The sequence below is a fragment of the Trachymyrmex septentrionalis genome, unplaced genomic scaffold, assembly GCF_001594115.1.
Source record: "Trachymyrmex septentrionalis isolate Tsep2-gDNA-1 unplaced genomic scaffold, Tsep1.0 scaffold19, whole genome shotgun sequence".
Lineage (NCBI taxonomy): Eukaryota > Metazoa > Arthropoda > Insecta > Hymenoptera > Formicidae > Trachymyrmex > Trachymyrmex septentrionalis.
Genome location: NW_017305071.1, coordinates 5,207,987 through 5,225,870, shown reverse-complemented (window position 1 = coordinate 5,225,870; position 17,884 = coordinate 5,207,987). Strand labels below are relative to the sequence as shown.

Genomic DNA, 17,884 nt, shown 5'->3' with positions numbered 1-17,884 from the left:
TGAAATCAGAAATTTGACACTTTTTGCGGTTGTACTTGTGACCGACTTTTGATTGGCTGCCCTCACTCCGCTGCTGCCATTACGTGCATTATACCTTAGGTCTGTTTTCTGGTGGCTGAGCTAATACACTGTTGGAATTTTCAAGTGAGCTAGATATACGTTTGATATATTTGGCGAAAACGAGGAAGAGTTTTAGTGCCGTCTAAAGTGCAGGGATAAAAAGCAGACCTCTTGTTTTCTTTCACCGTACTCTCATTTAGAACGGGGGGGGGAGGGGGGGTGTTCCTCTCCTCTCCTTCTTTCGGGAGAGTTTTTGTTCTTAGCGAACCGTGACAGTTTTAAAAATCGCCTCGTGTCGTGCCCAGCTCCGCTCTCGATCGCGGCCGCTTTCCTCCTGTCGCGTGCGGCGTACAATGCTTGCGCGGCTTATCGTGGAAAGACGCTATTCGCGGCGTACGATAAATCACGGTGAATTTCCGCGTAGCGACGTTTTCGCGTTTAACCTTGTTATCCAGTCCGGGAAGCTAAAATTGACCTCGTTTCGATCTCACGTCTGCGGCGAATGCCGTCGTACCGACACCTCCACCAGCACCGATATCACGGTCACGTGGCGACAATCGCCGCACTTCGCGGTGAAACGCGATCGACGGGGTCACCGTGCGTCACGTATGACTACGAGAAACGAAAGCTTATAGCCCGTAAAAGAAATGGCGAGGTCGAGTGCTCGATCTAGGCATCAAAGGTTGTCCACTTCCTTACGGAGGAAAGGCGAGGAAACGAGGAATCGCCGTGGGGGGGTCTCGAAAGAGCACCCAGCAGCAAGAATTAGAGCGGCATAGAGCAGCTCTTATCGATCGCGGCCCAGGTGGAAGGTCTCTCGTTTGATTTAGCAGCGCGTTTCGTGTGATCTCTCAAGCTAGCACCGGACTGTTAGCAATTCGCGGCGATTCGCTCTTTGGTTTCGTCAGAAAAAAAAATCCCTCTACTCTAATGAATCGGCGACGAATTTTAAATAACGAACATGACCTCGACGAATATGTCCGTTTGTACTAATTGCGAATCTCAAACTGCCATTTCGAACTATGAATCGCACTCTTCAAATAGAACGTCAAAGATATCACTGTAAATCCAAGTGTAGTGGGCACAATAAATGTCTTTTATTATAGGTATATGTGATGTGTGTGTTTGAAAGGCTCCTATTCTCCTAATATAACTCCTAATATAACTCCTAATAACAGTAACAATATTGTATATTGTCGTTACGCAGAAAAAGCACACTAACGACGTGCACATTAACGACAATCTAACGACATTTTTACTGTCCTTAAGAGTTATAGAATAGAGGTCTTAGTTTTCCATGTAAAAATAATACATTATATTGCATACAAAAAAATAGATTTACATATTTAAAGTGTAGTATAATGGTGCCATTTTTTACATAGAAAACTATGTCTCATACACACACACACACACATACACATATGAAGATACATATACGAAGCCATATTATTATTCAGTTGGATTTACAGTGCATGGCGCACCTTGTACGCGCGTGAGAAAGGACACGTATATGATATCAGGGCAATTCTGAAGGATATACTGAGAGAAAACACGGAAAAAAAATAGATTGGATGGTATACCAAAGTTATAGCTTACTGCGCGAATTCCACATCTATAACTAAAAAGATTTGATGGTTTAACAAATTGTTAATGTTATTCAGTTGTCAACTTTGCTACTTTGAACATAGAGAACTAACTGTCCGTATATTACGGACTGTAGATTTACTGAATCAGTGAAGTGTTTATTTATATTTGTGACTTGCACGGTAAAATAATTATGATTGAAAGCTGCATTTTTATAGTTGTATTAGTTATTACCGCTGCAATGTTACTACACTGAAAAAATGTTCTGATTAAACCAATAGAAGGCGTCAACAACGAAAATAGTATTCTGGTGACGATAAACAGAATTTCTAGCTGTGATAACAAAAAATTCGGTTCGCTTTCAAAAATGCCGTTTTTGTTGATTTAATAAGAATTTTTTTTAGTGCAATATAATCCTTAATGCACACAACAATTTTCTGTTCCTTTATCACATATGATGGATCGTTCGTGTCCCAAGTTATTTTTTTATCGTTTTAACAAATATACAAAAATTGTTAAAAGATTCTTACGTATACTTTAACAACTTTAGAAAATATTTGTAAAGTTGTGTATTTAAAAAAATTGTATATTTAAAAAAGATTGTATTATAAATGTTATATATATAATTATTTACTTAATCCTTTTAGTTTTTTAAAAAGAGAAATCGGGCTTGCCACAGATCTGGAAAACCGAGAAAACCGAAAAAAATCAGGGAAATTGAAATTAATGAAATTAGTCATGGAAAACCGGGAAATGTCAAGGGAAAATGTAAACAAATCTGGAATTTCGAAATTAATATATAATTTTTTAAATCTTATATGATGTTTATAGTCAAAACTTACACACTTCAAACGATTTTAATAAAATAATTAAATGAAATTTGCTCTTTTATTTATCTAAAATAATTAAAATTTATATTTTGATCCCTTTTTTCATCATAGTTGCATTTTTTTTCCAAAACTAATTTATTTTTTGCTGACTTGAATTTTTTTCGTTGTTTTCAATAATATAAACTTTTTATTTAGTTTTTCTACCATCCTTGAGTCTAAATGTTAAAATTTACATATTTTACATTGATCATGGAAAATTTTCCATTTTCATCTGGAAAGCATAGAAAAGTCAAGGAATTTAACAATTCATTTTCTGTGGCAAAACCCTGGAAATGTACAGGATACGAATGTATCAATCGTATATACTACTATAAGGAACAATTATATTCATAGAGCTCTACCCCCAAAAAGTATTAAAGTTGGTACCGAAAGAGTAATTACAAATGATAGCTAAATTATGGTAATTGCAACCATCTTTTTCTCTCAGTGTACCGAGCAGTTTTATCGGCAAATTAGAATCGCGCGAGATCAATTGTAACAATATTCAATTAATGGCGACAGTATTAATCCTCATATTAAACGATCGATAAATATGAGAGCCAACTGATTATTTTTAAACTTAGAGACTCTATATCGCTCATGGCCAGACTCTGATATAAGGTCTCTATTTGAAACGATACGTAAAAGATCGACAATTGATCCGTGTGTGCGTACCGATAACTTTTATCGTGTGCCGTGCAAGCGATTTTCAACGGCCAATTTCAACCCACGCTCGACATCGCATACCGCGACAACGAGTCACGATCGCATGAAGTGAATTCGAACGGACGATCAAGATCGCAGGATCCAGATTAGATGTCCGTTATATCGTCAACTCTGTGTGTTTACCAGAAAACGTAATCGACGATGGCGAAAGTGATTTAATCGAAGCCTCGTCCAAAAAATACATTTACACGCCATAGAGTCGCCGGTTTTCTTATTTCATTTCAATGCGTTCCTTCAAGAAGGAAACCCCTCTGCGAAAGGCAGATATCGTTCTCTATTTTCGATTCAAATAAGGTATTGTACGTTCGTAACACCTGGCCTATCTACTAGCAAAAACGTCTGGCTGGCCAACGTAACGAGCCAGACGTTTTTGTCAGGGTTTAAGGCACAAAGACATCTCCAATCTTTTTGGGAATTTAACTGCGAAGCAGTCGAGAGATGTAGGCCCCGAGGGCCAGGTCAGAATTCGTGACATCATCTTACAACAATTTAACGCTTTTATGCACAGGACGTTGCGTCACCCTGGTGCGTAATGGTGAGCAACAAATATATTGCGTATATCTCCGCGTAACAAGATAACGAGCGAAATACGAGTACTCGTTATGCACGCATCGGAGACTGTAAATTGTACGTGGGCTATCATAGCTGTGAGTTGTCTTTATTGATAACAAAATATTCTTGCGAAACGAGATTCCGATTTTTTACTACTCGTAAAGAGTCACAGCGAATTCGCTTGGTTGCGTATTCAGTGTACATTAAACTCGTTACACTGTACAAATTGACGTAAAAATGTGTGTTTATTAATTAATATCATAAATGTATAAAAATGGGTTAAGCTGTGAAATACATTATTGTACCTTATTATTTGATAAAATATATATATTGGGCATTTTATCGTATCACTTTTTATATTCAGTTAAGATCTGTGTACAACTGTTTTAATACACTGAGAGAAAAGATGTATTAAATTTTAATAAATATTTGTTTGATTAGTGCCAGTTTAATATTTATCAAATGTAAACAAACATTTATTTGGTACAAAAATCATTAATACGTTTAACTTTACTATAACTTTACTATTACTTTTTATTTAGCAAATATTAATTTTTCCGCAAATATTAATAAATGTTATATTAGTAAGTATTATATATAATTCAAACAATTATTTATTAAAACTTAGCTTTCTCTCAGTGTACGCACCATTCTGTATTTTCAACAAATATCGAAAATGTGTGTACGAAAATACTGTAGTACATATTATATTATTATAGATTTCTCTATAGTATAATATTTAATTCATACCTATGTGATATATTTTTCGAGAATAAGGTCGAGAATAAGTACGCTGAAAAAAATTTACAGAATTTTAAGAAATTGTTTCAATAATAAACTAACAAAAATATTTATTAACAGTAAATAAATTTTTACTCAAAATAAAAAAATATCCCATACAATACACTTTATCCCAGAAATGTTCCTGCGAACGTTCTCAGAATGTTCTCCAAAACGTTCTTTGGATATCTGTATATTATATGGGATAGTTAAATCAAATAAATATATATTTACATCTATTATAAATATTTCGTTAGTACTATTGAAACAAATATTTATTGAAGTTTAGTAAATTTTTTTTAACGTACACACTATAGTGTGTCCAAACTGAATTCTTTATTGAAAAATGAATTTTAATGATCACATTTTGAAATCTTTTTACATCATATTTTAATATTATGATGACTTGTTATTCTGCTTGAGCAATAACTACCTGAAATAAAGCTGTCCTTTAAGCCTATTCTACAATGTGCTCTTTACCTCCTGTTTCTTGTTTTTTACCTTTTGCTAATTCTTTTCCCATTTTATATCGACAATTGTATTTCTTGCTATGTAGTTCTCGTTTCTTTCGAAGTTCATTAACTTTTATATCAGGCGATATAAAACAAAAGAAACCGAATAAGAAACGAAAAGACAAGATGTAAAAAAAAAGCAAGAAACTGGAAACAAAAAGCACGTTGTAGAACAGCCTTTACAACAATTGAACGTACAGTGTCTTCGCCGTAGCCGTAAGTAAGGACACAAAATATCCGCGCGAGCGAGTACCATCATTCAAATTACCGTAACTAGCGTCTACATTCATTCGATAAACGGCAATAGCGCTACCGGTCATGTATCGAGAGAAACGAGTAAACGAGTGTCTCGCGAATGCATCTGATCTAAGCGCGCCAAGTCTCGCGGGTAGGGCGCTTCGGCGGAAGTGGAAGCGAGACCGAGAACGCGAGCGAGTCGCGCGATAAGGATAGCATCACCGCCGTCCGGTACTCCGTTCGCGTTAAAACCGTGCACGCCGCGCGCGGCGTCTCAGTCGCAGCACCGCGCGCGCGCCGTGAACGCGATCGAACGCGATGTTACACGCGCGCTAACCTACCGTGCGGATCGTATCGTTCACGCGGCGCATCGCAACGGAGAATCGTGCGCTACGCGAGAGCGGGATAACTTGGTGCGCGCTCGTACGTGGAAAACGAAGCGCCGGACCCTGCCGTCGTCACGATCGCCACGGGGCGTCGTCGAGAGGTTAAGGTTGCGAGGTTAGGGGACGTCGCCCGTGTGTGCGCCGTTTACGGACAGCGTCGTGTCGTACACACGCACGCACGCACACGCAGCCGCCTGGGGCAAGCTGTGCTCGCGGACGCCACTGTCAGTTTTACATTCAACTAGTGGAGGAACCCCCGGGCGAGCACTAAATGGCGTAACGGCGGCGCTCGTGGACAACGCAAGACGAGAGAGAGAGAGAGAGAGAGAGAGAGAGGAAGAAAGGCGCGGAGCCTTTGGTTGTCCGTACCGTGACGTAAGGTGAGTAACGGACCTCTTCGCGAATGCGTAACTTTACATGGGACAACCGGGGAGGGGAGGGGGGAAGGGAGGGGGAAACGAGGGTCTTCGCGCGTTGGAAGTAAACATGCTTCAATTTTTAATATTCCCAATATGTACGATTTTACCCGTGTTTTCGCAACACTCTTGTGGACACAAGGCACTCTGTTTACGCTCCGCGCGATTATGTCACTCAACTCGATGCTTCATCATAACTGTGTTCACGCATTGCTTCGTGTCCTCGCATATGAAGGGGAAAGAAACAGCCGTCTTTCACCTTCCTGTTTTTACTCGTATTATTATGCGTATTTGTCCTCTATATATATATATATAAGCTCGAAGAGATCGTATTTAAATGCTACTGTGAAGTAAGAATATATTCATAAAAGTTCAACGAAGGTTCCACACGCAACGCTGGTGAAGTACCATGAAAGAGGGAGAGAGAGAGAGAGACGCGACTGTCTTACTACCTGTTATACCGGAGCTCGTTCCCACGGTATCCTCGGTTCACGCGTGTGTGCGCGAGCACGGCCGTGTGTAGGTACACGCAAGAGAACGAAGAACAAAGATAGAGGTGTACCGCCGAATATTGTTCGGTTCTCGCGTGTTCGTGACGCGTTCGCGCGTGCAACCCGCTCCTCGCCCCGCGACCTTGCGTTCGAGACCACTAAATATACCGGTTTTATTTTCCACAGAGAGACGTGTTTTTTTTTTTTTTTTTAAGCTGGTTCGACATTAGACGCGAGTCAGTCGCAAGGTTGTTGCAAGCAATCTGAATCACATTTTGAAATTAATGCTTCAGATTGCCTGCCGCAACGAGCGATTGGCTTGCGTCTAAAAATCTCGACGTCTACGTTGAGATTTTTAATCTCAAGGTTTAAACCCTAAGCCATAAGAAATTGACTAATCGCAATCGAATAATCGTGAAGAGAATAAACGATTGCGTTTGGTCAATTTCTTACGGCTTACAATTCAGGGTTCTCTGCGTAGAAGTCGTAGGAAAGTGACTAATTCTAATCGAGTATTCTTCTTATATTTTACTGGTTGGTTTCCTACGTCTATCTACGAAGTTGTATGGGCCATTACTTAAGCTTCAAGACTTGAGCCGTAAGAAATTAACTAATTACAGTCGAACGTGAAAAAAATAATCAACTATGATTGATCAATTTCTCAAGGCTTAAAATTTAAAGTTTAGGTAAGTCCGGATCTACGATTTCAAGCCCTGAGCCGTAAGAAATTGATCAATTACAGTTGCATGCGAGGAGAATAATTGATTGCGATTCGTCCATTCCTTATGGCTTGAAGCTTAAAAATCTATTGTAGATCCGGGCTAATGGCTTATTGTAGAAAGCCCCATTAAGGCTGGAGCACAGACCTTTGCATAAAACATAATGTAGAAGATCGACCAATCCGAATCTTTTATTTCGTGGAAAGGAAGGAGATGAAGGACTTGGATTAATTACGCGTAAGGTTACTATTACATTTGTCGTGCTAGAAGGATTTTATTGATTGATCGGCTGTATTACAGAGAGATCCGACAACTTCTCTTTCTTGCAGCCAATCGAAATCCTTTATCGTGTAAATCCTTTACAAGTGTAATACCAGCAGGACTATTTAAAATCTTATTACAGATGTCACTTAATACAGAGCCAGCTTTAAAGAGGCTAAACGATTTTTCGTTTCCCAAGGAAAATGAGAAAGTCAAAATAATGCCACATTGACTGGATCAGTCATGAAAAAAAAAAAAAGAAAAGGATAAGAAATTCGGTCAATGTGACATGAAATTGACATTACGTCGACATTACTTTCTTATTCTCCTTGGGTTTCTTTTCGCTTACTCGACAACTCGCGGCTGTTTTCCTCCTCGCCTGCTAGCCCTTTGCTCGCTAGCGCGCGTCACCTCACCGCCGCGTCAGCGCGGCGATCTCCATTTCTCGTAATGGATTCCTTAAGTGACTCGTCCCTCCGGGGGCACCGGGTACATTCTCGTACTCCCGGCAGAATTTCCCGTATTGATAAATCCATTAGCGGCCGTTCGACGTAATCGGTTTTCTAGGGGGATAAATCTTATCGCGCGGGAGAGAGGCACTGTTGTCTGCAGCTCCGTGCGAAGCTGTGTATCAGCTTCCATTACGATGCCCATACATATTCATACGTGCGCTATGCCGGAGAGGAGTAGTATCGTTCCGAGCTAGTAGATTACCCGCGCACAAACGAGGTCGCCGTCCTCGCTTCGCGACAAATAAATTAATAAGACGGTACCCATCTGGCCGTTCGCGTGCTGAGCCTCTCGCGCGCGAGATAAATCCTTTCGTCGATCTGAAGAAGGTTTAACTATCAGTCAATACAGCAATCTTCTCTCGAGCGTACGATTCGTGTACTTTTCAACCGTTTAACGTCTTAGGGTTCTTATTTTACAACTTTTAAGTCAATTATTTTTTATTTTTTCCGATGAACTTCAGGATTAGACTTAGCCTGATAATAATGTAAAAATCGTATTTTTCTATTAATGATTAATCATTGGACTGATGATTTCGTAATGGTAATTTTAGAGACCGATTTTTCATTATCTGGTTGATTTGTGGTTTGGACTTAACCTTACTTAACTTGATAATAATGTAGAAATTGTATTTTTTTTTTTTTTTTAGCTATGATTAATCACTAAACTATTTAAATTAAATAAAATTAATAGTTTTGTGGCGTGTGATAACTTTAAGGCTCTTTACAATAAGCCATTGGTAATAAATCAGAAATTAGAAGTTGGAAATTGATCAACCATGGTCGATTATTCTTTTCACGTTCGGCCGTGATTGGTCCAAACTGAATTTCCAGCTTCTGACTTCTAGTTTATTACTAACTGGCTTATTGTAGAAAGTCTCTAAAAGTTTAGTGATCGACTACAGCTGTTAGAAAAATAATGTTTATCAATTATTATCAGTCTTATCAGATTAATCCTTAAAAGATGATTTTGTAATGGCAACATTAAAAAAAATTAGAAATTTTTTTACATTATCAGGTCTAATCATAAATCAATCAAGCGAAGAAATTCGATCTTAATTATAATATCCGCGCAACAACAATAAACGTAATGGTATCGTTACTGTCGTTAAGAGTTACAACCTTTGGGTTAATATTTCATTTGCCGTACGATAAATTTTCCACGTAGGTATGTTGATTGGCTACAAGAATAGATTAGAGAGTTTTCAAACTCAAGAGCTCCTCCATTCTGTAGCCAATCAACGCACTTGAAAAATTTTAACAAATGAAATATGAATCCTAAAACCGATTTTTCTTCTCTGGTCAAACGTTCCTTTCTATTATAATATGCATGTACGGAGAGAAGCGTCTTTGAGAAACGTGCCGAGTTAAGTGTATTTCCTCCGGCAGGGAGTCCGTTGCTATCGGGATCTTTTCACGGTGACCGACCGAATCTCGTTGTAGGCACGTCGGAACGAAGAAGAAGGTGAGTCACGCCGACTAAAAACCCGTCTAAGGCTCGTTTGTACGAGTAAAACGACGAGGAAACCCCGGTTTGGCGGAAATGAGAGATAAAAGGCCGCATATATATGCGGAGCCAGTGGCTCCCCGTGGTTTACGCGTGACGATGGACAGGTTCGGTAGGGACGTTGTATCTGCGTGAACTGCATGAGTCACCGCTTCTAAAAGTAGTCGTTGATAAACAGCCTCTTTATGGTCAAGAACGATACGAGGCGACAACCTCGATCTTTGCCCGATCTCGAGACCTGCTCTGATCGCACAGGGCAGATTTTTAGGGAAAGGGAAGATTCTCTCTCTCTCTCTCTCTCTCTCTCTCTCTCTGTCTCTTTTTCTCTCTTGGATGAGCCAGACTCTCGACAACACCAGCTTTCGGACAGGTAGTCTTTAAGTCCGTTGCGGAGGATCGGTTCGCTTTGAGCTTGCTCCGCCGTCCGAGGCTCTTCCACGTGTAAGACGCAATCGCGTGACCACCTACCCGCCAACTTGAAATTACTTTCCTGGAAGGAAAGACTGGCGTTCCCACCGACGTGCTCGATTGCCCCTCGCAATCATTTCGGCCCTCCCGGGACCTCTGCGCCCTTTTTGGCAAGTATACCTTCGCGCATTGCAACAGCTATATATCGTAAGTACTGCAGTCCTCCTTTTCGCTCGAGTTTCAGTTCGTGAGAGCGGAGATGTACACTTCTCTTTCGCGATGTAAGGAAAAGTGATCTTGGTGGAACACAATGGTGTGCCGTGCCGTGCCGTGGCGTGTTGCCTTGTTTCGACGGGCTCAAGGTCGAGCTTCTCGTGCGATCCTTAAGCTCACGAAACGATCTTTCCTCGTAGATTTCGCGAAGAAAATAGGACGGACGAGCTTTATACGCTTTCATGAAAGCACGCTCATCGTAAAGCTGCTCCGACGGGATTTTACTCGGACGGTGCGCGTCGCCGTTCCGTTACGTTCACGATACTTTGTATCCATATCCATTAAATCTAACGATCGTGCGTTATTCAGGCTTTACGAAGGCGCTTTAATCGTGGTCTTCATCCACGTCTATCTTGATCATTAAGCTCGGGCTTGCGCCGATTTTTGTCCGTTTTTCCGTAAGGTAGAATGATCGATTCCGATTTATTTTGAGGTGAATCCACTCGTCACGAATTTTACGATTCATAATGCTCGTTTCTACCAATGTAGATTACACCGTTGGAAAGTTTGTGTGACATTTAATACATTTCACGTGTCCCAAACGGTCCACTCAAATTTATTAGTCTAACACAAGATGAATATGTATAAGGTATAGCAGAAATATTTACTTTAACAAATAAATACAAAAAGGTAATACTGATTTGTTTAGTTTGTTAAGCCATGGAAAAATTTTTTTTTTTTAGTAAAATTAACATTTATGACATATTAAATTAACACATAAATATATTAGTCATTCATCTTAGAGAATTTATATTTTGAAATATAATACTTTTATGTTATTAGTTCGTGTACTCATAAATTATGTTATTTTAACACTAAAAAGTGTTGAATATTAATTTAATACAAATTATTTAAAAATAACATGATGTTAAATTAATACTCGAATATGTTAAAAATCGAACACAAAATTTTAACAAGGACTTGAGTGGACCGTTTTCAGTATAAATATGAAATGTTTTTTACTGTATAACTTCCTCTCGGTTCAATTTACCAAAATGAACGAAAACTGTACGTAAATACAATAAAATATTTATTGAATTAATGATAATTGGTTCAATGAATTCTTATAATGATTTAGGTTATAAAACTATTACTAGAATTTATTGCAAGAATGAATATATAGTTATATAAAATAATCCAGTTATTGTACCAATGAATTATAACTACATTAAGTTAGACATTAAGTGTCGGACATTGCGATGATTAATGATCATTCATTGAACCAAAAATTTTTTTCAGTGTATTTATCTTTTTTTAATTCTTACAATTAGAATTAGAAAAAGATGAAGAGTTAGCGTAATCGAAATTAAAATTAAATTACACAGTAAAACAAAATTGTGCATTTGCGTTGGAAACGTTCACTCTCATTCTGTGTTAACAGTTTGTGTTGAATTTTTTAATATTTCCGAGTGTTAATTTAACATAATGTAATTATCCTAAAGGACAAATGAATGAAACACGTGTTAATTTACTTAAAAAAATACGGTTTGTTTACAAACTGTGTGTCGATATTACCTTTTTTTTTTATATTTATTCTTTTACATAATATATATTTGTGTAATCTTCTAATACATTTATCTTGTGTTAAGATAAATGTATTAGAAGATTTGTAAATCCAAAAATTTGAATGGACGTTTGCGACACGTGGTTTATGTTTCTGTTTAATTTGACACATTTTTGTCAACAGTATACATTAGTAGAAACTGACATAAAACAAATCGAAGGCGGAAATGGGGAAGAGACCTTTTTTATATCACGCTCTTATTCTAATGAGACATATCTTTCTCGTTATAACGCATGAAGCGATGATACGATTGATACTGTCGTTTAGTCCATCGTATGACACAGTAATAAATTTCACACATTACACTAATGGCTATTCTACGGACGGGCTCTTTTCTTCGTCTAACCATATTTTTAAGCAAGAACGTTTGCCACTTTTTGCGATCGAGACGATTGCGTTCGCTAAAGTATACGATCCTTAATTGCTGCAAATGGACACGCGAGTTTATCAGCGAGCACTGTGCGTGATCGTGATTTTAAATGGTGGATCTGCGTATCCGCAAGTTTGGGGACAACGAGAGATTTTTAGGAATTAAAAGAGAATTCCTTACGATGTCCGTGACATCACAGATCTGAAAATCAATAGAGTCGAGATTACGTAAGGAAAACTATGACCAAGCGTTAAATATTCATCGACTCCTACACGGAAAGAATGATTTTGCTGAAGTATATAAAAATTTAGTTAGATTATACAGATCTGTGTGAAAATAATTTTATTCAACTATGAGAATAATTTTGTAGGAACAACTAATGCTAAACTAAAGCTGCATATTAATGAAAGTAGCGTAAAAGTCCGCCATATGTATTAGACCTATTATTATATCATATTAAAGGTTGTTATTTTTTGCAAAATAAGCTTTGTAACTGTTACAAGATTCTATATGATTGGTTTAGATTCAATGAGGATCTAAGAACAAGACCAATCATATTGAAGAATTTCACAATAATTGCAAACAATTTCACAACAATTGCTATTTCTTCTGTTGAACGCAGCCAAAGAATTACTAAGCGTTTTTTGAACGTAAGACAAAGTAAGTCCAAGATGGCGGTTGAAATATGACAGTCAATAGAAAAACGCAATAGGAAAGCAACCAATATTATAGAAAGATGCGGTTACCGAGTATTTGCTCGGATAAAAAAATGTGCTACTTTTATCACAGCTTTAATTTGAGCGTTTCACAGTTATTTCGTTGATCCAACAAAATGATTATCGGACTTGTGTCTAAAGTGTGAAATTTTAGACACACTTCGGCAAACTCCGTTCTTTCCGTGCGCGCAAGTATATTTCAGAAAATACGTTGCACACATTAGATCCCTGTCGACGCAAGCACGTTTTTTTTCCAGCACGTCTTACTGAATGAATTTGTATGCCGGTTTTCTCTAACCGCGTAATTTAGCGTAAGTAGACGTTAACGACATGGAGATGGCGGCAAATGGTGGAAAGTCCCTCGGCGCTATTCCTTCTAATAGCCTCCAGTTTCCCTCGCGCATTTTATGCGAGAAGCAAAATCGTGTCCGTGGGATTAATCGCGAACACGTTGAAACATTAACGTTCTAGCATTATCACACACGCGTTAACTGTGATTTCTCACGTGCTCCAGATTCTCAACAATTAACCGTGTGTGTGCCAGTTGAATTCTAATGAACGTGCAGATGTTTGGCGTCTTATCCGTGGATCCGACTTTCATCCTCCCGATAGAAGCTAGCCTTATTAAAGACGGCAAAAATTCGACTGCCACTGAAGAAACTCTAAAGAAGAGATTTAAAATTGAGAAAAGAGAATGTATAGGGTGTCCGGCATCGTACATTTAACGTTTCTTTTTTCGCGAGAGCCATTGGCCAAGAAGTGTCACTCGAGACTACAGCGTAGTGTGGCGAATGATTGTCGAAACGTAAGCTTTCCAAGCTTTCCCTGCTCCATCGTCGTCGTCGCCGTCGGTTCAATTCCTGGACAGCGCTCAGCAATGTTAAACACTCGTGGAACGCCAATTTGTTCCTCCAAGATAGTTGACGTAACGACGAGCAGGAATGTCCGAGAAGTAGAGCGAATTAAGAAGCGGCAGTTTGCGTGTACGCCGGCGAAGCCTCCTTGCACGAGAAAGTCAATCGCATTATAGAACTACGAAGCGTCTTCCACTGGTCTTCTGTCCTGTCAGCTATCCTTAACCGTGTCACCCGGTCGGATGACGTTAACGTCTACTTATTCTCAGCTGCGTCGTCAATCGAGACGCGTAATATAAAAACCTAGCACGTAGAGTAGTTTCAGGTAGGTATATATCGGTTGGAAGTGACCCGCACTGTCCGCCCGTCGATTCCAGGGCACGACTAACTGTAAAAATATCGGGAACATCCTAATCTCCTGTGATACTTGCGCGATGGCGGAGGTTACTGCAGGTGTCTCGCAACGGCCGCGGGCTGTATTATTCCTCGCCAGCATGAATCTTTCATGAGGCCTCTTCCGTCTCTCTTTCTTGAGGTACGTGGCCAGGCAGGCGCACACGGGGCCCACATAGATGCACCTTCACTTTTGCCGAGCGGCGGCCAGCCGAGAGCTGTCTTTCGAAAGGCTCGGCTGCTGCATCGAGCCCTTCTTTGATATCGAGAGCCGTGCCTTTAGGCTCAGCCCGCGGACACGCTCGATACTCTCTTCTCACCGCGTGATCGTACGTTAAATATTATCTTTTCACCAGAGATCGCGCCGATTGCGACACGTTGCGTTGAAAAATTGCGCGAAAGCGATACTCGCTGAATTGTTGCTAGCTCTCGTTGCTTCGAGTGAGTGGTGGTTGTTGTATCCAACATACGCTCAATAATTTTCACTTTTATCTAATAAGTAAGAAGTATTTTACTTTCACTCCAATTGTTTCCGCTGATTCTCACCTGATTTTCCTTAGAATGGCTCATAAATAACGCATGCCCGTCCGGTTTTCACTTTAACCATCTTATTGCGGGCGTTAACAATTAAGTAGCTTGAGAAAAACTGCTTGGAGAGGACTGCTTCGAGAGATCTTACGATGTCACCAGCAGAATGTATATATATATGCCGACTGTTATCCATTTATCAATCGGGCGCTGCCACACGGAAAGAACGGTTTTGTTGAAATATCTAAAAGTTTAGCTAGAGATATATAGATATGGAAATAATTTTGATGAGCTATCAAAATAATTATAAGGCGCTCAAGCTGATTGAATAAGATATCAAATTTTTTGGCAGCATTGTTCATTATGTTTAAATTTTCTACATAATTATTTTGATAGTCACAAGGTTGTCGCAAAACTGAAAATCAGGAAAATGTCAGGGAAGTGGGAAATCAGGGAAAAATTTGAAAATTTTAACAATAAGAAGAGTAGAAGTAATGGCCGTAATCAGAGCTAGACCCATTACTTCTATTTCTCATTGTCGAATTTTCAAATGTGCGATCCAGTAAAATTCTTATTGTTTGGAAAATTGTATATTTCTTGAAGAATAAAAATTCTTAGTTTAAAAAAAAAAACCTTTAATGTGCGTACATCGCTCCTCTGCAGTTTAGCAGGTAAAATGCAAGAACAGTATCCATAACAATTAATAGTAATTTTACATTACTGTGTTTGACTGCTCCGTGAAAAACGATTTTCAAATTAGCACAAAAATAAAAAACAATTTTATCAAATATTATTAAAAAAGTCTGAGAAAACAACAAAGTTTTGTCTGTGAAAGTGAGGGAAAATGGAATTTTATTGTAGGACGAAAAGAAATTTTCACGCAAACTCCGGTTAGGACAGCATTATTTTCAGATCTGTATCTATCGAAATTATTAGATATTTTAGGAAAATCGTCCTTTTCCCTGCACAGGGAAAGTAAGTCTCCGCGATTTTTCGTAAGGATCGTGAAGGGAACCGGTTACGGAGACAATGCTCATACGTTTACGCGTCAGGGCTGTGCCCTCATCTCGCCGGAACATCCGCCCCCTCTGTCTCACGGTGTCTCACCTGTAATGCGGCCTTTACAGCCTCGCGGCTGTTGGCGAACGGTGAACAAGGCCGACCACTTTGCCGCATGTAACTTTTACTTATTTCTGCGCACTTACGTTTCACTCACGGCTGGACCATTAATCACCGGTGCAACCAACGTTGGGATACCGTTGCAATCGGGGGGAGCTTAACGACTGAGCGGAGGAGAGGCGACGGAAAGCTTCTGGACCTGATTACATCGTAATTCATACAAAACCGTCCGACGCGAGCGTTTTGTTGTCGAAGCTCTTTGCATTATATATATATATATATATATATATATTTTTTTCTTCTTTCCCTTCGAGAGTGGAAAAGCGGACATTGGAGACTTGGATGTCTCCTACTGACTATAAAACGTGATGATTTTTGTCCGCCGGTGAAAGCCGATGAGACAAGTGTGTCGCGGACTTGTCGGAGAAAAAGAAGAGAGGATACAAAAGCAGTGGAAATCCGATGCGTATTTTTCCGAAGAGTGAAAAAAGTGCGTTGCGATAAAAAGCGTGTTGACATTTTAAAATACTGTATGTTTTGCTATTACGATCTGTACACGACAAATAATATGATGAATTCGCGCGGCATAAACGCTGCAGGCTACGAGCAAAAACTGGAAACCGGGCGTTTTTTTTTTTCTTTTTTTTTTTCTTCCGTAAAAGAGGCCCGTGGGATACAGCTAGACAAACGTTGTTACAGATAGGAGACCGTGTTTGGTAGAAACCGGTTAGACTAGGCTAAATGCGAGGATCGACCGAGCACTTTCCCGTTAACTATCTATCCGTTCCAGTTTTTTCGCACTCATGTGATATCGCGTGATAATGCGTAACACTGTACAGCGGCGCTTTATTGCGTTTTCAAGCAATTACGAATCTCTCATTTGCAGACGTGTCCATTGGTCGACTTTCGTATTTGCTCAAATCACGAAAGAGGTGCCTGGCGATTAATCTGACGCGTCACGCGTTACAGAGCGAGAGGCGAGACGATCCTGAATGGACGGATATCTTAGAAGCCACCTTCTCTCCTTTTCTCATTTATCGATTCGCGCCACTCGTCGGCGATTCGGGCGTGGAAGGCGAAAATAGAGTATCGATGCGATTTCTTTCTGTAACTTATAATTGTTTCTATGCCGCACTCGGATTTCCCATTACATAAAGCACATATCGCGGTTCCTCAATTTTTAATCAGTTACGCGAAATCGTAACGAGTTACGATATACCACTCCATCCTTTCTCCTGCTTCTGCACACTGGGTGTGTACTCTACATCGATTTCGGCGAACTGTCTCGGTTCGCGGATTCTTTAATGTATAACTAAGGGGAAGCGATGCGTGGAATAATTAAGGGCTAATGAATGCGGCGCGTAAAACACGCGCGCGCGCGATTTTACGCTCGACCCGGCGCGTGGTTTCACGCGTTTGCGGCGCAGCCTTTACGCAAAACATCATTCGGTCTTCGATCGTCAACGACATTAGCGATTTTTGCAGTTCTTTCTCTCTCTCTCTCTCTCTCTCTCTCTCTCTCTCTCTCTCTCTCTCTCTCTCTCTCTGTTATCCTAGCGACGGCTTTCGAGAATGGCTCTATACGGCCCGTTACGACAAAACCTACACTCGATCATTGCAAACGGCGCCACCGATTTGCGGTGACACTCCTGTTTTCTCCTTTTCTTTCTCCCTTTTTCTCCTCTTCTCTGTTTGATGTCGTTTAACCGCGACATTCGTGACACTGCAAACGTTTGCGAGAGATCTCTGGGAAAATATCTCACATTTATTTACACGGAACGGAAACGTAGTCGGAGATTAATCAGCACTATTTTATTCTGGGAACGACATCGTCGTGTCATTAAAAAAAAAAAATCTTTTCATTCTGAATTGTGTAACAGTCTCGCTCTTGGAGAGATTATAATAATTAATTTTATCAATTTTAACAATCAATATAGTGTACATCTGAGAAAATTTGTGTATCCGCTGCGATCGTGTGAAGTAAGAAAACAATTGTGTGGACAATTTTTAAGTTTTACAACGAAAAGCAGCGTCGATTTACCGAGGCAAG

The 17,884-nt window shown here is 39.6% G+C and overlaps 1 protein-coding gene across 1 annotated transcript in view; it reads left to right on the top strand.

Moving 5' to 3' along the window:
- The first annotated feature begins 5,609 nt into the window (after positions 1-5,609).
- Positions 5,610-17,884, top strand: part of LOC108746988 (MICAL-like protein 1) — a 39,867-nt gene continuing 27,592 nt past the window's right edge. Inside the window, exon 1 of the mRNA XM_018484169.1 lies at positions 5,610-6,086. The gene's annotated coding sequence lies outside the window, so the exon portion shown is untranslated. The remainder of the gene's footprint in view (positions 6,087-17,884) is intronic.